Here is a 26,674-nt window from a genome sequence, read left to right as displayed (position 1 = left end):
GGCCAAACTGAGCAATCAGGGGAGTATGGCCTTGGTCAGGGAGGTGACCAAGAATCCGATGGTCACTTTGACAGAGCTCCAGAGTTCCTCTGTGGAGATGGGAGAACCTTACAGAAGGACAACCATTTCTGCAGCACTCCACCAATCAGGCCGTTATGGTAGAATGTCGACACGGAAGACAGTACTCAGTAAAATGCACATTACAGGCCGCTTTGAGTATGCCAAAAGGCACCTAAAGGACTCTCAGACCATGAGAAACAAGATTCTCTGGTCTGATAAAACCTGAATGCCAAGTGTCAAGTCTGGAGGAAACCTGGCACCATCCCTACTGTGAAACACGGTGGTGGCAGCATTATGCTGTTGGGATGTTTTTCAGTGGCAGGGACTGGGAGACTAGTCAGGATCGAGGGAAAGATGAACGGAGAAAAGTACAGAGAGATCCTTGATGAAAACCTGCTTCAAAGCGCTCAGGACCTCAGACTGAGGCAAAGGTTCACCTTCTAACAGGACAATGACCGTAAGCACACAGCCATGACAATYCAGGAGTGGCATTGGGACAAGTCTCTGAATGTCCTTGAGCGGCCCAGCCAGAGCCCGGACTTGAACCCGATCGAACATCTCTGGAGAGACCTGAAAATGGCCGTGCAGCGAGCATGAATCCCGAGCATGAATCGGCATAGGGGATGTTCAGTGTGCTGTGTGGCTATATTGACAAAAAAACAGATTTCATATGGGATCAAATGGTTGTCTTTTGCACTGATAGGGCTCCATCTATCGCGGGACAACAGGCAGGCCTCTGCACGCTAGTTATATATGTGTCTCCGTCTGCCATATGGACGCATTGTATGATACACCGAGAGCAACTGGGGGCAAAAGAGCTGAGCACGGAGCTCTGAGATATAATGCAACATGTAACTTCGATTGTAAACGACATCAAACCACATCCACTGTGCGCACACCTGTTCGCAAAACTATGTGGAGATATGGGATCAGAGCATGACAATGTTCTGTTTCACACCGAGGCTTGGTGGTTATCGAGGGGGAGTGTTGGAAAAATAAATTGCATTGAGAGAGGAACTGGTTTACTTTCGTTTTAATGAAAAAGAAATAACAGAAAACAGCATCAGTAACTGTCCCAATGCTTGGAAGAGCACTTTGGGACGGACCTACTTCCCAATCCAGTTGACTGTGATCCTGGCTCAGTTGACAGTCGCACAGCTGATCGAGCTGTCATGTGACCGAATGCTGCAGGCAATGCATTCACAGGTAACTACAGAAGAGTTTTGGTTCCTGACTCAAAGGGAATACCCTGCCGTCTCCCTCTGAGCATTAATGCCACGTTCAAAACAACTGCGTGCTCGGAAATCTCCGACTTCTGACTTCAGTGCGTTCAAGACAACTGGGAACTCGGAAAGAAACGAGCTCCGACTGGGAAAAATCATTTTGAACAGTTATCCGACTCGGAATTCTAACTTGGGAACTCGGGCTTCTTTCTAGAGCTCTGACTTTCTGACCTAAAGATCACTGACGTCATGATTTGACCTCGTATTTTCCTGAGTTCCCAGTTGTCTTGAAAGCACCATAAAACTCACGGTAGGCTACTCTTCGCCAGCTCATATCTGTGTCAAGCTGGTTTCAGTGCTCTCGTCTGCATTAAAACCAAATATCGATCCAGGTTGGATGTGACAGCAGAGATGAGGTGAGCACTGTTGACCACGCCCCCTGACTTTAAAAAGCTCTGACGCGACATGCATCAAGCACTCTAATTAGTGGTGGTGAGATAAGGGACATTATGTCAGACTCATTTGCAATTGACTGCCCCACATTAATAGTATGTGATGGTGAGTTGAAAAGACAATCAGAAATACTGTCAGAATGTTTTTCAATCGAATCCCATAGCCCCAAATAAAAAAGTAAACATTGACTGTTAATTACAATTTTTTTCACATGGGTGAGAATTTTCAGATATCAAAATGGGGTCGTGGGCCAAAAAGTTTGTGAACCCCTGACCTAAGCTAAGAGATTATCAACATTACGATCACTGTCTTCATTTACCACATGTAATAGCTTGCAATATGAGTCATCAACAGCTGCAGCAGTGAAGCAATCCATGCAGCTCTCATTTGGGATCAATTGTTTTTGTTGTTGAGCAGTTTATGAGTCCTGGTTGCATTACATATCCATTCAGGAGAAAGATATATTTTTGTCTCAGACGGCCGAGTGATTAGACCTTGGTAACATATGGTTTACAACCCTATCGATCATGGTCTTACTTCTTGAAGAAGACAGTTTAGTTGGCTCAATTAATGGCCGTCTGTCCCGGTACCATGTGTGTTTATAGCTGTGGGCAGCAGCAGTCAGTGTTCTCCCTCTGTGACAGGCCTGGATGAGGTAGATGAGGTTGCATCCTTCCTCAGCCTCAGTATTCAGCATTTAGCTGTGAAATACCTGCAGTGTTTGCATCCATAATTCATCTAGGAGCATCAGACAGCCAGCGAGGAGATGACAGATCACTCATTGTGTTGCTCTCACAGCGACGCAATGAGGCTGACAGCGTTACCGGCGACAGGAGGGAGGGAGAGAGAGAGAGACGGGGGAGAGAGATACAGATGTAGGGGAAGGGCAAAAAAGAAAGAAAGAGATCAACAGAGTCAAGGAGGACAAAGACGAAGATAGAGAGATTGATGAGAGAAGACGTGGTGTACAGAGGGAGAAAGACATGGAGGGCTTGAAAGAAAGAGAGTGAGAGAAAGAGGTAGGGATGGAGAAGAGAGTGAAAGGAGATACAGAGACAGTGAGAGAGAAAATAAAGCAGCACAGGAGAGAAACAGGTAAGGAGGTGCAGATTCAGAGCTTGTTCTAACAAAGAAGTGTAGGAAGAGAGGGGGGGGATCTGAAAGGAGAGGGGATGAGGTGTCAGCGGGAGACGTGATCAGCAGATACTCACCATTGGTGGGGCACTGCTAAAAGTAGTACGCAATCTCCCTCCTTTCTACCTCCACCCCGTCTGTGCTACCAGGAGAGGAGCAGACCCTTTCCCCCTTAGACTGCGGCACAAGCAGCCATGCTATGAATGGAAGTATGTGTGCATTACATAATTGGGCCGTCTCCATACCGTAGCATATCAACCCTCTGAAAATAATTACCTCGTCGGATTTATTAGCATTAGCATTGCTTTGTATGGAAGAAAAGGACTTTCCAAATCAGTCAGCGAACTAGGTTCTTAGTGAAGCTTTGTGGTGGTCTGTGGCGGTCTTTTATCATCTCATTTTGAACAAGACATATGTGTAAGACACTGTCAAATACTGGTAGTTGTGTGGCCTGTGAAGATCTAGTGGTTATTGCCATTGCCTTCTGTTCATACAGATATCCCAGTTCTGGAGTGGGTTTGGATCTGGCCAATACTATTCTAGCACACTGGCCCATACTATTCTAGCACACCATCTTACCCTCCTTACTTTCCTGTGTCTCTTCACTGTCTAAAAGGAACTGGTAGGTGCAGCCACCTAGCCAGATGTGATATTCATATCTACAGACTTGTACCCCCTTGGGTCAGGTAAGACATATGGAAACTTTCCAGGTATTCTTAGCTCAGGTGAGAGGTTCGTGCACTGATTCCTGTGTCCTGTCTCTTCCAGATTTGCACATCACCCATGCTCGTCCTCTGAGGTGGAGGGATGGAGAATGGAAAGGTGAGTTTGGGGACAGAGAGCTATACATTTGAATGCTATATTAAAGTTCTACATGGAGATGGGGAAATGATGACGTTACGCAAGTCTGCTTTAAAGGACGAATGAGAAGGGAAGAAGGGACAAGTAGACCACAAATAGTATATTTTCACTGAACTTTCCTGAAATGTCATGTTTTACCAACATTCTGATGGATGTAATTGTTTTTCTYTTGCATTAGATTTTCTAGTAGACAGCAGGTTGTCACTACTTAATGACATTTACTCTAATTCTCTCCTCCAGGTGAAGTCCCCCTGGTTCAAGGAAGTTGGAAAAACACAAAATAATAAATATGAAGCCAAGAACAGCATTGGGAGTAGAGATGGGGTGGATGCCATGGAATCGCTGTGCTCTGTCACTTATGCAATTCTATCCGGAACTGGGACGTAATCCAGCCCTGTGGAGTGGAGGGAAATGTATTCCAAAACCTGGAGCTTCTTTTAATGCGTGAGGAATGAATTGACCTTAACCCAGACGCCTAACATTCCTTTCGGAATACTTTTTGGGATTCCCATTGAAATTGCCTACTACAGAGGAACACCCTTGGATGGTTTTGATGATGTGTTGTGGGTTCCATAATAAAGCTCCACTCTCCCTTAACGATCGGTCATTTGCCAAAGGAATACAATAAGATGAAAAGGCGATACAGTGTTTTGTTTTCCTCCCCAAGGGCCTTGGAAGTGTTAGCACACAGCGATGTCGCGGCGATGCGCCAATATCAAACGGTTGTTCTTTGATCTCTAGGGCACTTTATAATCTTTATAATCCTCTCTCGCTCTCTCTTTCTCTACCCCCCCCCCACCCCCCACCCCCATCTCTCTCGCTCTCTGTCTATATGGACAATTGAATAGTATATTCATCAATTAAGAGATCAAATACATCCATTAAGAGGTCAAAATAAGAACCTGGATCTGGTTTGGTTTGATTACATGAACTTACAGCACAAGTATTGCYTTTTGGTTTGATGGTGAAATGGTGAGTTGTTTCATTCTGACACAAGAAACTGACCCTATTGTATAACACTTTCCAATTGAAAAGATGGACACAGATCAAATACAATGTTTCCCTTACTGTTGACTGTGTACGTATTTGTATGTGAGATATACCTTCAATTTTCTCTGATTTGATACCCATATTTCCTTTGAATTATGAAACAACAAGAAAAAAATACGTGAGATGGAATTGTATGCTTTCATAGGTAAAATATGTGGATTTATAAAGAAATAAAATTATTTTTCTTGAAGCTGTGCAGCAACATTATTCACACAATTTCTGAAGCGAATCATATTCATAGATTAATAATTGCATTGTTAAGTGTCAAACTTATTTTACATGAAGAAAATGCATTAGAAGCAGTGTTTTCATCAGCTTGGTTGGTCAGTTTTTAACCAAAACTGACCTCATGACAATGTAATGACAGTTACAGAAGTATGGTTTTGCCACTAAGGGTCGCCAGAGGCCTTTTTAGTGACGTTAACAAGTCCCCCTCAGCTCAAGTCAACTCAGACATAGATTAGTCTGGGAAAGACATATGAGAAGCAGGCGTCTCTATCTTGGTTGAGTTCATTGTTACCTGTACAGGGGTATTTCTCAGCAGTTTAGGCAAGATATATACAGTAATACTACTTGAACCCTTTGCCATGAAGTTGTCCTGACTTACACTGCCCATGTTAATGAAATACATGCTGTAGTATGCTCCAAAATGCTCCTTTTGCCATAGCCTGACAGTTTTGTCTTAAACATGGGACGTGACATGCTAACAACAGACTAAGTAACAGGGATATAGATGCTAGTGGTTCTATCATAGCCAGACACCCCTAATCTCTGAGACCCTTGTACTTTCCACAGACTCTGTTGACGTGATTAACTGTAGTTGTTCTTCTGCTTTCCAGCCTGTGGTCAGACAGTCCATCTATGCCATTGTTTAAATATGCTGTGTCATTGTGCAAGGCAAATGTCCATGGGCAAACCATATACTGTATATGCAGTATGTATTTTAGTAAAGCAAAAAGCATCAGCAGGATTGACAACGTTCATTGAGATTCATTTGCAATTGCTTATTAGCATATTTTACAGAAGGGAGCCCAAAAGTTGCTTTGCAAGGTAACCAGTGAAGTGGTTCCCCTCTCACATATTGTTGTCAGCTTTGCCTACATTATGGTAAATCTTTACTATTATTGATATGTCATTTATCAATTTTGATGCTTTTACAGCAGATTCCTATTCATGCGAGTGCTGATTTACGCAAAGAATATCTGCTTGTCGAAGATAATTTCTGAATGGATATAGAGCTTTTCAAAAAGGCTGAGATTGCCCCTCACTACAAAACACTGCACATCACCTCCATGTGATTATTCAGGAGAAAGTTCTGGATCCCTTTTCTAACTTTCCTCGTCACTTTCCATTAAATGTATGACTACCTTTAACTCTACTACTAGGCCTACCTTTTTGACGTTGACATTTTGAAGAGTCCCTGTTGAAAATGAAATCACACGAGTACTCCTGGTGCTTTTCTGTCTAAACTACTTTTGCCAGATGTGTTGCTCATCAATATTCTCCAAAGCAAATATTCAAACATTCATCACGAGCCCGTTTACACCTGGAGCTAACATACGCCTGATGTCCTGATCTTGTCCACATTCTGATTGTGTCAACCGGTGTAGACAATTAAAAGACACATTCTGATCTGATTGTAATCAGGACGAAGGACGCATGTGAGCAGCAGGTATAGACGGGGCTTAAGATCCAAAAGAAAAACATAGACCATGAGGTAAGAACATTAGCCTACATCTGGATTCCTCTACTTTAATCATGGTATGTTTGTGAGTCTTGTAAAATGGATGAGCAATGATACAGCATTTTTGCTAGATAGAATTAAATCTAACATCATTGGTCCTTCAGGCTCCAAGCAAGTGGTGTAGAATACTAAACACCCCGGCAGACAGATCTCTGGYCCTCAGATAACGTCAAAATTCCCACAATTGCTCAGGCAGACAGCTTACATTCTCGGGAATAGTAATGCATTTGATATGTAATTCTGCCTGAACCTGTGACTGTTGTGAGATTGAATAACCTCTATGGGGTTTTTAGGACTAGTCTGTCCTCTTTAAGTGAGTGAATACAAACCTCATGTTGTATTAACTGTCCCCCAAAACTCACTGATATTATGAACTTTCAGTGTACTCAAGTCAAATGCACGGCTGGACTTTTCCTGGTGATTTGAGCCATGTAACTAAATGTTCAAACAAAATCTTGAGAGAGATGTATGTGATGTGCCTCTTTGGGGGTATGAGTGAAGGCTATTTTGGACTGCAAGAGATATTCCCCTGCGTCTGTGAGTGTCACTTGTCCTCCATGAGCCAGTTGAAAGTGATGGCGGAATACCCAACATGCTCACTTCTCATCCCCCCAAAAAACAAAAGCCACAGACAGAAAGAGGTTTGTTTAATGACAAAGCTCTTATTCTCTTTTTTTGTAGTGCTTTAATTAGTAAGCTGTAATAACAAAATCTAGCTGACCACAGAAATTCCATTGAGTTTATCACTACTCAAGGAGAGTAAACAATGAAGTGTAACTATTGTAAAGTGGCCGTTCCACTGGATGTCATAAGGTGAATGCACCAATTTGTAAGTCGCTCTGGATAAGAGCGTCTGCTAAATGACTTAAATGTAAATGTAACATCCAGGAAACAGTCATAAAAAACACTTCCTGTTCCTAGTGGATGAAAGCGGTGGTGATGTTGCTGAGGTGACATTCTGGGAGGACTAGCAGGGACATCTCCTATGGATGAAAGGCCCACATTGTCAGACAGAGTGGCGTAATCGCCGCCACTTGAATATCAGAGAATAAAGCTACAATGTCGGCACTTGGCACATCCACCGATTCCACTTCCTTTACATTTGGCCTAAATGCATATTCATTCAGGAAAGAAAAGCTGAGCAGTCGGTGCCTAACATATCTGGGGAAGGACCGTTATGCTGCCACATTTTGCTCCTGTCATGTTTGTCAGACAAGGTTGCCTGAGTACTTTGGCAAATTACCTCTCTGCTTGCTATTTTAATTGTCACCAGGCATTGCACGCAGCACTCTGTTGCATAACCTGGATTTGTCAAACTCAACGAAGATTCAGACAATTACTACCTGTGTGCTTGATTCTCCGTTCTGCCCTGTAAATCTGGGAAAAGGGACAGAAGTGGAGCTGTCGCTCAACACTGCTGGGCGCCAAATTAGTTTCCTCTGTCTGCATATTTTATCTGTCTCCTCACCTAGATCCATTGGTGAATTCTTCCATTATTACACTGAAAAATATTACATAAGACAGACCCATCTTGTATTGGTTTGGGTAACTAGCATGTGTGCATGTGCCTGTGTCCATATGAGTCTGTCAATTTGTGCGTGCAATCATGTTTGCATTTGTGTACACATTTGCCCTTGTGTGCACGTTAGTGAATGTGTGGGTATGTGGACAATGGAAATGCAATCCAAGTATGAATACATGCGTGCACTCATTTGTCTACATGCTGAGCGTGAAGATTTGTCCGAATATATGTGTATGTAGAGGTGATCAAGTAGGCCTCCCTTTGATCCCGTCCCCTCCAAATCCCGGCGGCTAGTTTATGAGCTCAAGGGTCCTTTCACACCAGCCAACATCTGTTGGCTTCTCCACAGACCCAGGAAGGACGTAAGGGGAAATAATGGCAGGGGCTGGTGCTGTATGGGACGGGGTGAGAGGTGGTGGTGGTGGAGGGGGTTGGGAGGGGAGGCTGGTGGGTGTCCCATCACACTTCATTATGCCCACCCTGCTTCACTCCACTTCAAGGGGAACTTCATCCCCAAAGCGAGACCCCTACCTGGCCCGGGACAAAAGAGAGATTAGGGCGTCCTCCCTCTACGAGCAGCACAGGCCCCTGCACAGCATTTGTTTTGCCTAGCTCTTTCACAGGTTCATTGAAGTGTGAAGTTTTCCCAATTCTGAACTAGGCTGGAATTTTTCTGTTTTTGTCTTCTGTTGGTGACCCAATTTTACCGACACATCTACCCATAGAAATAGAATGAATCTCCGTTCGAGTCAATAATGGCATAATGGGTGGACTGGCAGCCATTTGAGTGTTCCCATAGGTTGAAGATGACAAAGGTTAAGACAACGGGATTCTAATATCCCATAACTCTTTGTAACAATGGCTATGCTAGTTAGCAACGGCGCTGGTCCCAGATTTGTGAAGACGTTGCCTTAACCTGCATATTTTTGACCTAGACCCATGGCAGGAAGTAAACGCAGGAAGTGTACCCTTCAATCTGTGCTGTAATTTGTTGAGTCAACTCAACTGACATTACAACAAATACATTCCACTGCATGAGCCACATAAGTTAGCATCATTTGAATGAAAATTCTACATTATCATGGCGACATTTTATTTAACATTCCAAATTACCATGGAAATTTTTGCATCGCAATACAGCCATTGGGAGTGTACCCATGATTTCACCAGTCAAATTATCAGCATTAGAGGCGGCAGGTAGCCGTGTGGTTAGAGCGTTGGGCCAGTAACCGAAAGGTTGCTAGATCGCATCACTGTGCCGACAAGGTAAAAATCTGTCATTCTGCCCCTGAACAAGGCAGTTAACACACTGTTCCTAGGCCATCATTGTAAATAAGAATTTGTTCTTAACTGACTTGCCTAGTTAAATAAAGGTAAAAAAAGAGCTCCCAAGCCTGTTCTATTCATTCTACTTCTATGCATCTACCACCCTATTATAACTTCCTCGGGCTTTGTGGAACGTAGGAATTGAAGTTGCGAAAGCTCAAATCAGGACATAGTTCTGTCTGGGTTGTAGACCTATTAATGTTTGCTTGATAATACTTCAAGTCCTGTACAAACAAAGTGTGTTTTACTGCATTTATTTCATGAGATGATGAAATAATGAAATAAAACAATAACCAACCATTGGAAATATWTCAAAAGAAAGGGAAGGAGGAGTATTAGAATCCACTTGACACTCGAACCAATTGGAAAACAACGCTAGAGGCATTATTCTGCCTGCCTTGGGGATCCAAGACACATTATACATGAAAGCAGCTTCAAATGCTCCAAAAAAGTTCCACATTTTTGGATACCACAGGAGAAGGGCAGACAAACAGTCCGGCCATTGTTACATTCCCATTATGCCACAAGCAGACTGAGGCACAATTAAGAGTGACTTGTGTCAGCTAATTGGTCATTCATTTCAGTGTGTTTTGGAAACAGGACACAAGTCTGCATGTTCTGCTATTATGACGTTCCATATGCCCAGCGGGCATGACAGACAGCTGATATAACATCCACATCTTTAGGGGTACGGGCATTGTCTCCGAGGAGTTCTATCCATAGACTGAATCCCCGCGCTGACAAGGTCAAAATCTGTCATTCTGCCCCTGAACAAGGCAGTTAACCCACTGTTCCTAGGCCGTCATTGTAAATAAGACTTGCATAGTTAAATAAGCTTTAAATAAAAAAGAAAGTGTTTAACTTCTGTCACTTTATCACGAAGAGGGAATACGCTGGCAATTCCGTACCTCCAAATCTTTCAATATGTTTCTCAATTGTTGTAGAAAAACGAGTTAATAACAGCACATTGTTGAAGCATGTTAGTTCACAGAAACAGTATGAAACTAAGAACATTCTAAAAAGAGACAATTAAAGATGTGGTCAATAAAACAGCCCAAAACAACAACAAAGTAGAAAYAAATAACAAACAAATCATCATTAGTAATCAAGGAAATTAGACAGAAACTTGCTCTCTGTCTGTGAGCACAAGACAAAAGAAGTGGGACATAGACTGGCCCAGTGTGCCAGCATTGTCGCTAGGCTCCTCAGTATAATTGATGTTGTCGACGGAGCCGGCCTCAAACACCAGTGGGATGATGGATGCTCTGGCCCCGGGGCCCGGGAGGCTGACCCCTCTGTTAGAATGGGCAGTATGGGGGCCAACCGCCATCTGAAGAACACAAAGAATGGGACTACAGCCTACAGCCCCCTCAGTAGACTCACACTCCTTTTAGTGATACACACATGGAGGGACGCACTGTACATTACAATCTACACTGCAATCACACAGATGGTTTGTTGAGCACATGGAGAGTCTTTGAGAGGTGTGAGGACATGAGCTCATTCTATGTGTGTGTGTGTGTGTGTGTGTGTGTGTGTACATGCTTTCGTGCGTGTGTGTGTGGGGCTACATTGACTCACACACTCAGATAAACAGCCTCACAAACGCACCATTACCCTGAGGCACGCTGTGACATACAAGGGAGACACATGTTAATATGTTCTTATCTATCATACTACACACAGAAATGACACAATGATCTCAAAGTATCCCGGGGGTTTGAGAGAGCGAGAGAGCGAGKGAGKGAGCGAGAGAGAGAAAGACAGAGAGAGATAATTAAAGAGGTGGACATATGTGCCTATTTAAACGGCTTGGCCAGAGGGTCCATCTTTCCCACTGAATGAGACAGGGAATCTCTGTGAAATAGACTATAAGTTGTACCACCAAACAGCTAGCTCGACATGACCATTTAAAACCTATCTTCTGGGAACCTATAAAAGACCAATGAATCGACCACAGGGTGATTTAAGGGATGGGAAATATACTGCATGACCAAAAGTATGTGGACACCTGCTCATCGAACATCCATTCCAAAATCATGGGCATTAATATGGAGTTGGTCCCCCTTTGCAGCTATAACCTCCACTCCTCTGGGAAGGCTTTCCACAAGATGTTGGAACATTGCTGCGTGGACTTGCTTCCATTCAGCCACAAGAACATTTGAGGTTGGGCACTGATGTTGGGCGATTAGGCCTGGCTCGCAGTCGGTGTTCCAATTCATCCCAAAGGAGTTCGATGGTTTAAGGTCAGGGCTCTGTGCAGGCCAGTCAAGTTCTTCCACACCGATCTCAACAAACCATTTCTGTATGGATCTTGCTTTGTGCATGGGGGCATTGTTATGCTGAAACAGGAAAGGGCCCCCAAACCGTTGCCACAAAGCTGGAAACACAGAATTGTCTAGTGTCATTGTATGCTGTAGCATTACGCTTCCCTTCACTGGAACTTAGGGGCCTAGCCCGAACCATGAAAACAGCCCAAGACCATTATTCCTCCTCCACCAAACTTTACAGTTGGCACTATGCATTGGGGCAGGTAGCATTCTCCTAGCATCTGCCAAACCCAGATTTATCAGTCGGACTGCCAGATGGTAAAGCGTGATTCCTCACTCCAGAGAACGCTTTTCCACTGCTCCAGAGTCCAACGGAGCCAAACTTTACACCACTCCAGCCGACACTTGGCATTGCGCATGGTGATCTTATGTTTGTGTGTGGCTGCTTGGCCATGGAAATCCATTTCATAAAGCCTCCGACAAAGAGTTATTTTGCTTACGTTGCTTCCAGAGGCAGTTTGGAACTCAGTAGTGAGTGTTGCAACCGAGGACAAACGATTTTTATGCGCTTCAGCACTCGGTGGTCCCGTTCTGTGAGCTTGTCTGGCCTACCACTTTGCGGCTGAGCCTTTGTTGCTCCTAGACGTTTCCACTTCACAATAACAGCACCAGGGCAGCTCTAGCAGGGCAGAAAGTTGACGAACTGACTTGTTTGAAAGGTGGCATCCTATGACGGTGCCACGTTGAAAGTCACTGAGCTCATCAGTGAGGCAATTCTACTGCCAATGTTTATCTATGAAGATAGATAAATGCTGTGTGCTCGATATTTACACCTATCAGCAACGGGTGTGGCTGAAATACCCGAATCCACTAACTTGAAGGGGTGTCCACATACTTTGTGGACACCCCTTCCACATACTTTGTGGACGCACAGCTGCTCCCGAGTGGCGCAGCGGTCTAAGGCAGCGCATCTCAGTGTTAGATGTATCACTACAGACCCTGGTTCGCTTCCAGGTTTGACAACTGGCCGTGATAGGGGGGCGCCCAGTGTTGTCCGGGTTATGGTTTGGCCGATGTAGGCTGTCATTGTAAATACACATTTGTTCTTAACTGACTTGCCTAGTTAAATAAAAGGTCAAATAAATACATGTCTTGGTGTCAACCTGCATGGTTTGTCAGCACCGGCAGCAGCACAGTGACACGAAGGAGAGAAGCTGGAAGAGTTATGCCATACGACCTCTGACGTATAATTATCTACATTTGCATTGCCGAGTCAGAAAAGCAAGGCCTTCATAGTTCATTGTCCAGTCATACAGAAAAAAAGTTACCCCCCTCCGGGCACCCCACCTAGCCTAACTCTGAGTGGAAAGACTCAGCGGCGTCCATTTTAAGAGCATTCATCTGCAAGGCTGGCATTGACAGCCACTCCTCTGTAATTATCATTAGCGGCTTGAAGAGAGGATGCCTGGACCTCAGGCTAATGGTAGCTAACGAGGAGAAACCCTGAAGGGCTCAAGCCAATCATAGATGGATAGGTAGCCAGGTAGCCACAAATGAAACTCTCGATTGGCCCAATTTGGGGGGGGTTTATGGAGCGCATGAAGGCAATGCATAGCATCTGTTTTCATAAATCTGTCATCAAGTTTGTGTGTATGTGCATAATCTTGATATAAGATTATGCGTAATCTTAGTATCAAAAGGATCTACTTTTTCAATTAGTGTGTAAACCAGATAAATTAGCAAGGGCTCTATTCAATCCATATCGAGGAAGTTCAGTGTTACATTGTGTCTGAAATGTAAAAACAATGTTCCCGCATTATCAGCAACTGCATTCACGGTAAACGCTGCATATGTCGGCTCAATCTGAAATGACCACATTTCAATCGCTCAATCTATAACGCTTCAGCAATACAGATTAAATAGAGCCATACATGGAGATAATAATACCATGGTAACGGTCACACCTACTGGTGAAATTCTAGAATTGAAGAGTTTCGTTCCAAAATGCTACATCCACCAATTTTTCCTTTAAACAATATAAGCTAATTTATCAACATTTCTGAAAATGGATATGTTTTGGAATGAAACTCTTCAATTAAAGACTGCTTTGTTAAATTGTAAAAGAAAAAAAAAGAAAACTCATTTCACTTTGAATGGAGAAATTATTTTGTTTTATTTAACTAGTCAAGTCAGTTAAGAACAAATTCTTATTTCACAATGACGGCTACCCTCCCCTAACAACACTGGGCCAATTGTGCGCCGCCCTGTGGGCCTCCAGATCACGACCGGTTGTGATACAGCCCAGGATCGAACCAGGGTCTGCAGTGACATCTCTAGCACTGATATGCAGTGCCTTAGACCGCTGCGCCACTCAGTCCCAGACGAACCTCATAATGCAGACTGCTAATGAAACAATGAGTCGCCTCTTGGTGGCTTTCGAGTTCTTCTTCAYCACCGTGAAAGGGAACCACTTTTGACTCACAGCCATCGTGTCTGCGTGTGAAAATACGTTTTTAATGAATTGTATTACCATCCAGCAGCGTGCCGATCCCCTCTCTTTGCATTCAGCCRACAGCCAGAGAGAGAACAGAGAGAGAAAAAGCCTGCTTTAAAGTCAAATGAGGTGGGAAGCCTTGCCAGCCCTGGCCCTGGCCCAAGTCCTTCCTGTTGTGTCTTTGGCAGATACCAGGCACGTCAACACATTGAGACACAAGGGGATTTAACTCTCAGCAGATGCACTAAGAAGACAATGGTGTATGTGCAAGAGAGAGACAACAGGGGAGAAAAGAGAGAGAACGTGGTTGAGAGTGGGTGACAGAGACAGTGAGAAGGAGAGAGAAGACGAGATATGGACTGGAGTAGAGAGGGGTGAAAGGGAAATAGTTAGATTCAGGGAGAGGACTAAGACAGAGTAGAAGTAATAATTATTTTCTCTCTCATATATATATATATAGAAAAGAACAGAGAGAGTGGGATAAAGAGAGAACATTTAGTTGTTAGACACATTAGAAGTAGAGCGTTGGATGTGAAACAGAAGGGTGAGAAGCTGGGCAATGAGATGAAGCAGAGCGACGAGCGGTTGGCAGGGGCTGGGGGGTTGAAACGGTGGTTAGGGGATTATTCTATTGATTGATGACCCTTTCTAATCCCTGGTGTTGGGCCATGGCATAAGAATGTGGTGCTCCAGGATGACTAAATACATCTGTTTCTCTAACTGACTGTAACCCATTGGGCCCACTGCTGCCCGTGGTGGGCTGCGTGTATATGGGTAGGAGGGGTCTGGTTGAAGGAAAATAAATGATGGATGAGGAACCCACATGAAATAATACAGTTTACTATAGAATTTTGTTGTGTACTGTAGAATGCTATATTGTACACTGTACTATCCCTTGACCATGTGTAGTGCTTACTATAGCATTTGGTAGTATAGCAGATAATACTATACTAGACAATGTAGATAGCCCGGTTAGCCACTGTGCGGTAGCACTGGTTGGTCGGCCCAATTGAGATAGTATGTACATGAATGTACAGTTAAAGTGACTATGCATATATGATAAACAGAGAGATGCAGCAGTGTAAAAAGAGGGGTTGGGGGGGGGCACACAATGCAAATAGTCCAGGTAGCCATTTGATTACCTGTTCAGGAGTCTTATGGCTTGGGAGTAAAAACTGTTAAGCCTTTTTGATCTAGACTTGGCACTCCGGTACCACTTGACATGCGGTAGTAGAGAGAACAGTCTATGACTAGGGTGGCTGGGGTCTTTCACAATTTTCAGGGCCTTCCTCTGACACCGCCTGGTGTAGAATTAGAATATATGTTTTAGTGTGAAATTCCAAATACCTGTATTGCAAAAATTGTTTATTTATTTTTTCATGACCGTCCACTTGTTCTCATTTTGGTCTCCTCTCCTTTGCTCCTTCTGTGCTGTGCACCTTCCAAGAGCATGCTTTCTGCTGTGCTCATAGGGCACTTTCGGTACTGCAATTTACCTAAAGTTGAGCCCAAAAGYCAGTGGTGTAAAGTACTTAAGCAAAAATACTTTTAAGTACTACTTAYGTCGTTTTTTGGTGTATCTGTACTATACTATTTATATTTTTGACAACTTTTACTCCACTACATTCATAAAGAAAATAATGTACTATTTATTCCTTACATTTTCCCTGACACACAAAAGTACTTGTTACATTTATAATGTTTGTTACATTTATAATGCTCAAGCATGACAGAATTATGGCACCTATCAATTTAACGCTTTGTCATCCCTACTGCCTCTGATCTGACGGACTCAAGAAACACAAATACTGTGTTTGCAAATTATGTCTGAGTGTTGGAATGTGCCCCTTTCTGTCCGTAATTTAAAATACGAAAATAGTGCTGTCTGGTTTGCTTAATATAAGGAATTTGATGCAGAGTGTTTACTTTTACTTTGTACTTTTACTCAAGTATGACAATTGAGTACTTTTTCCACCACTGCCAAYAGGACAATTCCCATTGACAAGTCCAATTTAAAAAATCTAAAAAAGACAGTTTAGTCTGACAACAATTAGTTTCAATTCGCTATTTGCATTTGAGGTTTGGTCAAACAGAATTGATCATAWSYACACTTAAACACATTGAGACATTATTTTACACCATGGCATTGTTGAATACTCGTTTCTGATTGGCTTGAAGGGCATTCTTGGGCATCCATTATAACGCACAGTATATCAGCACGGTAGAATTCAATGGCTATTGTTCATTCTTACATGTTCTGTGTTTGTGCTGCTTCTGAAAACATAATTTGAATTGAAAACATTATTGAATTTGATTTGCATAATAGACCAAATCATAATGTTTTTAATCAAAGCCGTGGTTTGCGAACATCATGAAATCTGGACTCGAGAACGCATAGGACACCATATGCAGACCACCGCCGGACTAGCTAGATTACCTAATGAATAATTACTATACACCAGTTTTTCTATAAAATCATCAAAACTACTCTCTTGTTATCAAGCCTCCATTTTTCTAGGTTGTCAGCGAGATAGATAGTTTTCTTCGTTCATGGAGGAAACGCCAACTAGCTACAAAGCTATTTTCTTTTTATTTAACCACGCAAGTCCGTTAAAAACACATTCTTATTTACAATAATGGCCTACCCCGGTCAAACCCTTCCCTAACTCAGACGACGCTGGGCCAATTGTGCGCCACCCGATCACAACTGGTTGTGATACAGCCCGCGATCGAACCAGCGTCTGTAGTGACACCTCTAGCACTGAGATGCAGTGCCTTAAACAGCTGTGCCACCCTGGGAGCTTACATTGCCTTGGTTGCAGCTGACCTGTATGATAGCCACAGCCATGTATTTTTATTGAAATGCATAGCCAGCCAGTTAGCTCTAATTGCAATGTTGGATAGATTGCTAATCGATTCCATTTATTTAGCGACAATTATCCAATCTCACAGTGTATTCATTTATCCAATCTTCACCCACCGGCACTGTGCAGCATGCATGTATTCAAAAATAGTAGCTAGCTAATGTTAGCTAGCCCATCTGTAGCCCCCAACTACCTAGTTAGCTGAGTTCCAGTTATTGTTTAGTTATTTTTCAGCTATCTTGTTTGAACACCGAATGACGACAAGCTGCCTGACATTGGGTGCGGTAGCTAGCTATCCATGCCATTGCATTGGCTATCTTGCCAGCATAGATGGATGCATGCAGATGTCAGTCATGTAACGTTAGCAAGAAAAGACAACCCTTGTTTTCAATTAAGATGGCTTGGTAGCTACCTCAGCACAGAAATATTGCCTTACCCGATGCCGATGATGGTTCCATAGCCTGCCATACGTGAGTTACTGAGCTGGGGCTACGAGYTTATCAGAAAGTGTACTAGCTAGCTTAGCAAGCTACCTGTCTGGCATAAGCCTAGATGTCGACACAATTTGAGTTGTTTTCCTCTGCTAGCCATCTAGCTACCAGGTTTGGACTAGGTGCCTGCTTGCTTGTTTGCAATTAGTTAATGGTATACGTACATAGAAAATAACAGCCTCTGTTTAAAATATGATATTATTGCTTGACTGGGATATCCTTCATCCATTTATTTTACTAGGCAAGCTAGTTAAGAACAAATTCCTATTTTCAATGGAACAGCGGGTTAACTGCCTTGTTCAGGAGCAGAACGACAGATTTTTACCTRGTCAACTCGGGGATTTGAGTTTGCAACCTTTCGGTTCCTAGTCCAACACTCTAACCACTAGGCTACCTGCTGCCACTAGGTGGCATGACGTGTGTGTAGGTGGCAGGGAAGTCAGGCGCAGGAGAATCAAACTTGGTATAATGGAATATAATATAAGTCCATAATAAAAAAATAAACGTAGGTACAAGAACCCGTCGCACACCAATCCATAAAACACGAGCATAACAATAAACAATCTCTGACAAGGACATGAGGGGAAACAGAGGGTTAAATACACAACATATAATGAATGGGATTGGAACCAGGTGTGTAGGAAGACAAGACAAAACCAATGGAAAATGAAACAGATCAATGATGGCTAGAAGACCGGTGACGTCGACCGCCGAGCACCGCCCGAACAAGTAGAGGCATCGACTTCGGCAGAAATCGTGACACTAGGGTACCTGCCGCCCCATCTATGAGTGAGTAATTAGGCACGGGCTATCAATGCTCATTGCTTATTGTAAACAAACCATTTAAGACATGGCACACTAACCTCACATAGCAAGCTATTGGAAGTAGTGGCTCAATGCCATCATCTGCTGGAAAATGTTGAGATTACACCATAAAATAGCACTGCGACATTGACAATGGTTCATGTTATTGGAAAGTCGATTTTGCCAGCTCCTTACCGTACTGTCAACTACATTATGTGGTTACTGATTTGTAAATACAGAGCACAACCACGCAGAGAACCATGCCCAGAACGCAACTTTCTCCACCCGGAACTAAATTTGCTCGCTAATGTTGCATCATGTGGATCTCTCCTGTAGCAAGCTAGGACTGGTGGTTTGGTTAGCTAAACTAGCAAGTTTGTTTGTTTGGTTACCAAGGCAACTACTGTAGCTTTCTAGTAAACTTTCTAGCTAATTCAGTGGACGTTATAGAAATTTCAGAGGTTTTGAAACACTTGTTGAACAATGTTGCTGCAAATGTGTTCAATTATAGCCATGCTATAAAAGGCATAATCAACTTGGGGTTCTATGCGTTCTCTGGAAAATAATGCAACTCAGTGGAAGGTGAGCTCCACTCTGCTAGCGTAACAGTATAGCTTCCGTCCCTCTCCTCGCCTCGAACCAGGGACCCTCTGCACACATCAACCACAGTCACTCACGAAGCATCCTTACCCATCGCGCCACAAAAGCTATTAGCGCGCACCACCGCTAACTAGCTAGCCATTTCACATCGGCCACACTAGCACATCGTGTAATTCACCTTCCATATCGTTCATTATTTTCAATAGAACGCATTGCCCATCATTGATTATCCCTTAATGTACATAATAGAGGATACTTAGCCCTTCGAACAATGCCTTTTTTATGTCTCAACTCTCAAAATGTACGGAGAGCTGGCCCTACTAAAATGGGAGTGTCAATTAACATTGTTTCTGGAAAATGAATGCTCAGTTTCTGTCGCACCCGAAATTGCGGTTTAGCCACAGACTTTTATGTGCTAGGTGTCTAGTTTGTGTTTTATAAATGTGCAATGAGCATAAAAATACAAATTTATATAAGGAATTGGCAACTCGTTCTCATTCTGAGAAATAAGCATCTTCCTATCCAGGTAGGCCACTTGATTTCAAAATCTTAACAAAGTGGAAAGGCTGGCATGCTGTTCAACTGTTCWACCTTGTTYGCTAGCAAATAGATTCCAAGTTGGCTAAACTTGAAATAAAAAGGATAGCTGGCTATTCACTAGCATGTGGACTTGTGCTTGAGAGATTGTTTATGAGATTCGTTCCAACGTTTCTTGTTTGACATTTTACTGCATTGTTAGTAGCTAGTAACATTTCAATGCACCTGCTATAACATCTTCTAAACTGTATACGTGTAACAGTTTAACTTTAGTCCGTTCCKTCGCCCRGACCCGGGCGCGAACCAGGGACCCTCTGCACACATCAACAACAGTCACCCACGAAGCATCGTTACCCATCGCTCCACAAAASCCMCGGCCCTTGCAGAGCAAGGGGAACCACTACTTCAAGGTCTCAAAACGAGTGACGTAACCGATTGAAACGCTATTAGCGCGCACCACCGCTAACTAGCTAGCCATTTCACATCCGTTACATACGCAACCAATACATTTTGATTTGATGAGACCTGTGTTCATTTTCGATTATTAGTGGGGATGTGCGTTGTGCATGGTTCTGATTGCAAAAAAAATCAGGTTAAAACTATTTTGATAAAATCATTAAATTTGTTGTGTTTCTTATGGTTGTGGAAGGCTTATACTTCGCCTAGGTATAATTTCAGCCCTAAATTCATTTGAATATTGCTGACTGTTTGAAATTCAGTGTATTGAGCTTTAATTGTGCAACAAAGCTTAGATAAAACATTTTACAGAATCTATATATATACAGTAACAGTCAAAAGTTTGGACACACCTACTCACTTKAGGGTTTTCCCTATATGTTTACTATGTTCTACATTGTAGAATAATACTAAAGACAAAACTATTAAATAAGACATATGGACTCATATAGTCACCAAAAAACTGTTAAACAAATCAAAATACATTTTACATTTTAGTTCTTCAAAGTAGCCACCCTTTGCCTTGATGACAGCTTTGCACACTCTTGGRATTACCTGGAATGCATTTCAATTAACAGGTGTGCCTTGTTAAAAGTWAATTTGTGGAATTTCTTTCCTTAATGTGTTTGAGCCAATCAGTTGTTTTGGGAAAAGGTAGGGGTGGTATACAGAAGATAGCCCTATTTGATGAAAGACCAAGCCCATATTATGGCAAGAACAGCTCAAATAAGCAAAGATAACTGACAGTCCATCATTACTTTAAGGCATGAAGGCATTAAAGCAATCAAAACTTTGAACGTTTCTTCAAGTGCAGTCGCAAAAAACATCAATGATGAAACTGTCTCTCATGAGGACCGCCACAGGAAAGGAAGACCCAGAGTTACCTCTGCTGCAAAGGATAAGTTCATTAGAGTTACCAGCCTCAGAAATGGCAGCCCACATAAATGCTTCACAGAGTTCAAGTAACAGACATCTCAACATCAGAGGAAACCGCTTTAATCAGGCCTTCGTGGTCGAATTGCTGCCAAGAAACCACTACTAAAGGACACCAATAAGAAGAAGAGACTTGCTTGGGCCAAGAATCACGAGCAATGGACATTAGACCGGTGGAAATATGTCCTTTGGTCTGATGAGTCCAAATTACAAATGTTTGGTTCCAACAGCCGTGTCTTTGTAAGATGCAGAGTAGGTGAACGGATGATCTCCGCATGTGTGGTTCCCACCGTGAAGCATGGAGGAGGATGTGTGATGGCATGGAGTGCTTTGCTTGTGACACTGTCTGTGACTTATTTAGAATTCAAGGCACAGTTAACCAGCATGGCTACCACAGCATTCTGAAGCAATACGCCATGCCATTTGGTTTGCGCCTAGAGGGACTATCATTTGTTTTTCAACAGGACAATGACCCAACACACCTCCCGGCAGTGTAAAGGCTATTTGACCAAGAAGGAGAGTGATGGAGTGCTGCATCAGATGACCTGGCCTCCACAATCACCCGACCTCAACCCAAATGAGATGGTTTGGGATGAGTTGGACAGCAGAGGGAAGTAAAAGCAGCCAACAAGTGCTCAGCATATGTGGAAACTCCTTCAAGACTGTTGGAAAAGCATTCCAGATGAAGCTGGTTGAGAGAATTTCAACAGTGTGCAAAGCTGTCATCAAGGCAAAGGGTGGCTACTTTGAAAAATCTAAAATATTTTGATTTGTTTAACACTTTTTTTCTTACTACATGATTCCATATGTGTTATTTCGTAGTTTTGATGTCTTCCCTATTATTCTACAATGTAGGAAATAGTCCAAAAAAAGGAAAACCCTTGAATGAGTGGCTGTGTTCAAACTTTTGACTGGTAATGTATATATATTGTGAATCAAAAAAACGGGATATGATTTTTAGGACATATTTCCGAGCCCTATACTATAAACTGTGGAATGCCTTGTTCATGTAGTGCTTATGCTAGCCTACCTGCTGCCCCCTACATGCCAAGTATAGACCATATATTGTGTTCCCTACAGGTTATAGAAAAGAGCAGAAGCTCTGAACTATCCGTTCAGACTCCAGTCCTACCTACCTACAGGATATGGAGAATTTGCTCTTTTCGTTTCTGTCCAGTAGGTTTCCACTTCTATGTCAAAGATAATAAAACAAAAACACGACAGCAAGTAATACAGTATACTACAGTCATGTCCACAAAAACACTACAGCAAATACTACAGTATACTACAGTCATGTCCACAAAAACACTACAGCAAATACTACAGTATACTACAGTCATGTCTGCAAAAACACTACAGCAAATACTACAGTATACTACAGTAATGTCCGCAAAAACACTACAATAAATACTACAGTGAATAGTACAGTAAAGTCTGCAAAAATACTACAGTGAATACAAGCATATGAATATAGTAATTCAAATCAAAATCAAATCAAACTTTATTTGTCACATGCGCCAAATACAACAAGTGTAGACCTTACCGAGAAATGCTAACTTACYAGCCCTTAACCAACAGTGCAGTTCAAGAAGAGTTAAGAAAATATTTACCAAATAAACAAAAGATAAAAAATAATCAAAAGTAACACAATAACATAACAATAATGAGGCTATATACAGGGGTACAGGTACCGAGTCAGTGTGTGGGGGGTACAGATTAGAGGTAATTTGTCATGTAGGTAGGGGTGAAGTGACATTGCATAGATAATAAACAGTGAGTAGCAGCAGTGTACAAAATAAATGGGGGGGGGTGTCAATGTAATAGTCCGGTGGCCATTGATTTACATTGATTTAGCAGTCTTATGGCTTGGGGGTAGAAMCTGTTAAGGAGCCTTTTGGTCCTAGACTTGGCGCTCCAGTACTGCTTGCCGTGCGGTAGCAGAGAAAACAGTCTATGACTTGGGTGACTGGAGTCTTTGACAATTTTATGGGCTTTCCTCTGACACCGCCTATTATATAGGTCCTGGATTGCAGGAAGCTTGGCCCCAGTGATGTACTGGGGGTACGCACTACACTCTGTAGTGCCTTACGGTCAGATGCCGAGCAGTTGCCATACCAGGCACTGATGCAACCGGTCAGGATGCTCTCGATGGTGCAGCTCTAGAACTTTTTGAGGATCTGGGTACCCGTGCCAAATCTTTTCAGTCTCCTGAGGGGGAAAATGTTTTGTCGTGCCCTCTTCACGGCTGTCTTGGTATGTTTGGACCGTGATAGTTTGTTGGTGATTTGGACACCAAGGGACTTGAAACTCTCGACCCGCTCCACTACAGCCCCGTTGATGTTAATGGGGGACTGTTCGGATCGCCTTTTCCTGTAGTACACGATCAGCTCCTTTGTCTTGCTCACATTGAGGTAGAGGTTGTTGTCCAGGCACCACACTGCCAGTTCTGACCTCCTCCCTATAGGCTGTCTCATCATTGTCAGTGATCAGGCCTACCACTGTTTTATTGTCAGCAAACTTAATGATGGTGTTGGAGTCGTGTTTGGCCACGCAGTTGTGGGTGAACAGGGAGTACAGGAGGGGACTAAGTACACACCCCTGAGGGYCCCCAGTGTTGAGGATCAGCGTGGCAGATGTGTTGTTGCCTACCCTTACCACCTGGGGGTGGCCCGGCAGGAAGTCCAGGATCCAGTTGCAGAGGGTGTTGTTTAGTCCCAGGGTCCTTAGCTTAGTGATGAGCTTCGTGGGCACTACGGTGTTGAACGCTGAGCTGTAGTCAATGAACGGCATTCTCACATAGGTGTTTTATTTGTCCAGGTGGGAAAGGGCAGTGTGGAGTGCGATTGAGATTGCGTCATCTGTGGATCTGTTGGTGCGGTATGCGAATTGGAGTGGGTCTAGTGGTATCTGGGAGGATGCTGTTGATTTGAGCCATGACCAGCCTTTCAAAGCACTTCATGGCTACTGATGTGAGTGCTACGGGGTGGTAATCATGTAGGCAGGTTACCTTCGCTTCCTTGGGCACAGAGACTATGGTGGTCTTGTTGAAACATGTAGGTATTTCAGACTTAGTCAGGGAGAGGTTGAAAATGTCAGTGAAGACACTTGCCAGTTGGTCCGCTCATGCTTTGAGGATACGTCCTGGTAATCCATCTGGCCCCGCGACTTTGTGAATGTTGACCTGTTTAAAGGTCTTGCTCACATTGGCTAGCGAGAGAGTTATCACACAGTCATCCAGAACAGCTGGTACTCTCGTGCATGCTTCAGTGTTGCTTGCCACGAAGCGAGCATAAAAGGCATTTAGCTTGTCTGGTAGGCTCGCGTCACTGGGTATCTCGCGTCTGGGTTTCCCTTTGTAGTCCGTAATAGTTTTCAAGCACTGCCACATCTGACGAGCGTCAGAGACGGTGTAGTAGGATTCAATCTTAATCCTGTATTGATGCTTTGCTTGTTTGATGGATCGTCTGAGGGCATAGCGGGATTTCTTATAGGCGTCCGGATTAGTGTCCCGCTCCTTGAAAGTGGATGCTCTAGCCTTTAGCTCGATGTGGATGTTGCCTGTAATCCATGGCTTCTGGTTGGGATATGTACGTACGGTCACTGTGGGAACAACATCGTCGATGCACTTATTGATGAAGCCGATGACTGAGGTGGTATACTCCTCAATGCCATTGGATGAATCCCGGAACATATTCCAGTCTGTGCTTGCAAAACAGTCCTGTAGCGTAGTATCCGTGTCATCTGACCACTTCCGTATTGAGTGAGTCACTGGTACTTCCTGCTTTAGTTTTTGCTTGTAAGCAGGAATCAGGAGGATAGAATTATGATCAGATTTGCCAAATGGAGGGCGGGGGAGAGCTTTGTATGCATCTCTGTGTGTGGAGTAAAGGTGGTCTAGTGTTTTTTTCCTCTGTTTGCACATGTGACATGCTGGTAAAAAATTMGTAAAACTGATTTAAGTTTGCCTGCATTAAAGTCCTCGAACACTAGGAATACCGCTTCTGGGTGAGCATTTTCTTGTTTGGTTATGGCCTTATAGAGTTTGTTAAGTGCAGTCTTAGTGCCAGCATCGGTCTGTGGTGGAAAATAGACGGCTACGAATAATATAGATGAGAACTCTCTTTGTAGATAGTGTGGTCTACAGCTTATCATAAGGTACTCTACCTCAGACGAGCAATATCTCGAGACTTCTTTAATATTAGACATCGCACACCAGCTGTTATTGACAAAAAGACACACACCTCCACTCCTCGTCTTACCAGACGTAGCTTCTCTGTTCTGCCGGTGCATTGAAAATCCTTCCAGCTCTATATTATCCGTGTCGTCGTTCAGCCACGACTCTGTGAAACATAAGATATTACAGTTCTTAATGTCCCGTTGGTAGCATAATCGTAATCATAGGTCATAAAATTCATTTTCCAATYGTTGCATGTTAGCAGGTAGAATTGATGGCAGTGGGAGTTTACTCGCTCACCTATGGATTCTCAAAAGGCAGCCTGATCTGCGTCCTCTTTTCCTCCATCTTTTCTTCACGCAAATGACGGGGATTTGGGCCTGTTCCCAGGAGATCAGTATATCCTTCTCGTCGTACTCGTTAAAGGAAAAAGCTTCTTCCAGTTCGTGGTGAGTAATCCCAGTTCTGATGTACAGAAGTTATTTTTGGTCATAAGAGACAGTAGCAGCAACATTATGTAGAAAATAAGTTAAAAAATAAGTTACAAACAACGCAAAAAAACTAACAGAATAGCACAATTGGTTACGGGCATGTAAAATGTCAGCCATGCTCTTCGGTGTCATCTTAGCAAGACAAATACTACAGTGTGTGTGTGTGTGTGTGTGTGTGTGTGTGTGTGTGTGTGTGTGTGTGTGTGTGTGTGTGTGTGTGTGTGTGTGTGTGTGTGTGTGTGTGTGTGTGTGTGTGTGTGTGTGTGTGTGTGTGTGTGTGTGTGTGTGTGTGTGTGTGTGTGTGTGTGTGTGTGTGTGTGTAGAGGGGCAGGACCAATCTTCAGCATTGGATGGCAGGCTCCAAGCAGCGTGAGAATCTTCTGACCTGCTTTGTTGTGGAAATGAAATTGAAATGGGGGGGACAGACTGTTACACTGTCGCAGGGGGCTGCTGCATTGTCCCTGTCCCTTGGGAGCTTGGGTGAGGAGAGTTGGTGTGGGGGCCTGAGGGGTATAGAGAAGGTTAGTACTGCTCTGCCTACATTCACAGTGTCCAGTGCAGAGACTCGTATTGGATGCAAGAATTTGTTTAAAAAATAAATAAAACATTTAAAGAGTATTGCAGGATTGAAAGGGGTATACACAAGGGGGAAGTATAAGAAGACGTTTGAATAAATAGAAAGTGAGTTATTGCTAGAAAAGAGAAGAAGACTGGAGTAGTATGTTAACTGAATGACACATTCAGCATCAATACGACATTTCTTTGCTGAAGGAAATGCATGTGGTACAGAATACCAGATACTGATGATGAAAGCGTTACGAAAATATGTAAAAGCACAATTTCAAACTCTGCAAAACTCCAAACTCTGCTAAACTAGAGAACTAGAAAAGACAGATAACACATAAAACACGAACAGCAAGTGTTGATCACATGGTGTGGGAGCAGACTGAGCAAGTGTGGGAACCCAATTGCAGGTGAAGCATCCTTCTGTGAGAGACAGATGAAGAAAAGGAGAGAAAAGGAGAGAAGGAAAGAAAATATCAATATAAATCAGAGCTATTGTGTCTTTCATTACTCTGCAGATGCACAAAATTAGCTGTTCAATCAAGCTCAGGGAAGAATTCCCATTTTAATGGGCGAGACAAGAATTCCCATTTTAATGGGCGAGACAAGAATTCCCATTTTAA

At 43.1% G+C, this 26,674-nt stretch overlaps 1 long non-coding RNA gene across 1 annotated transcript; it reads left to right on the top strand.

The window, feature by feature from the left end:
- The first annotated feature begins 1,276 nt into the window (after positions 1–1,276).
- On the top strand, positions 1,277–4,971 carry LOC139023925 (uncharacterized). Its single transcript, XR_011475156.1, has 2 exons — positions 1,277–3,692; positions 3,972–4,971. It is a non-coding gene; the product is annotated as an uncharacterized lncRNA (long non-coding RNA).
- The last annotated feature ends 21,703 nt before the right edge of the window (positions 4,972–26,674 follow it).

Source organism: Salvelinus sp. IW2-2015, linkage group LG4p (assembly GCF_002910315.2).
Source record: "Salvelinus sp. IW2-2015 linkage group LG4p, ASM291031v2, whole genome shotgun sequence".
NCBI classification, from domain to species: domain Eukaryota; kingdom Metazoa; phylum Chordata; class Actinopteri; order Salmoniformes; family Salmonidae; genus Salvelinus; species Salvelinus sp. IW2-2015.
The sequence above is the reverse complement of the archived record's forward strand: the minus strand, read 5'-3'. Positions and strand labels throughout refer to the sequence as shown.